This window comes from Mastomys coucha, chromosome X (assembly GCF_008632895.1).
Source record: "Mastomys coucha isolate ucsf_1 chromosome X, UCSF_Mcou_1, whole genome shotgun sequence".
Taxonomy (NCBI): Eukaryota; Metazoa; Chordata; class Mammalia; order Rodentia; family Muridae; genus Mastomys; species Mastomys coucha.
This window is the reverse complement of record NC_045030.1, coordinates 87,781,112-87,782,067: the sequence shown is the minus strand read 5'-3', so window position 1 is coordinate 87,782,067 and position 956 is coordinate 87,781,112.

Below are 956 nucleotides of genomic sequence, written 5' to 3'. Positions count from 1 at the left end.
AACACCACATATACCACAGACGTATAGACAAGCACAGGCACATACACACACCACACAGAGGCATACACAAGTACAGGCATCCACACATAAACACACACACACACACACACACACACAAAACACAGAGGCATACACAAACATAGGCACATACACACACCACACAGAGGTATACACAAGCACTGGTACATACACACACCACACAGAGGCATACACAAGCACTGGTACATACACACACACACACACACACACACACACACACACAAACACACTACAGAGGCATACACAAGCACAGACACATATATACACCACACAGAGGCATACACAAGCACAAGCACACACACACAGAGGGGAGAAGGAAACAGGGAGAGAAGGAGTGTTGGGGGCAGAAAGCCTTCTGTTCTATCAAGAGATGAGTCATGGAACCGGAGTAGGGACTAGTATAATCATATACTTTTAAGGAGAGGGAACAGAAAAATCTCCCATGTCTTTTATCTTCACACCAAAAAAGGATTCAGAATAGGACAGGTTGAGGAGACTCCCCCTATCTTCTCATTGTAGATCTAAAAGAAAAAAAAAAATTGGTTGGAATCTGTAACCATAAGAAAGCAGATCCAGTACTTACTTACTATGTTACCACATGATGACACATGCTTTTCATTCATTATTTGGCTCCCAGCATTCATAAGAGACATGAATTATGAAAACCATCTTATAGATGTGGAACTTGAAGTTCAGAGTTCACACAGCTGGTAATTGAGGAGCTGGGACCACATCCATGATGTAAGATAATCTAAAACCATAATTTTTCACTCCATTCAATCTAAATTTTACCTTAATGCCCCTAATTAACTGTTCTTTTCATTCTTGCCAATGTTTCATAACACTTAATAAACTTCATGGACTATGCAATGAAAACAATAAGATCGCTAAAGTAATTATATATATTTTTAGTTTGT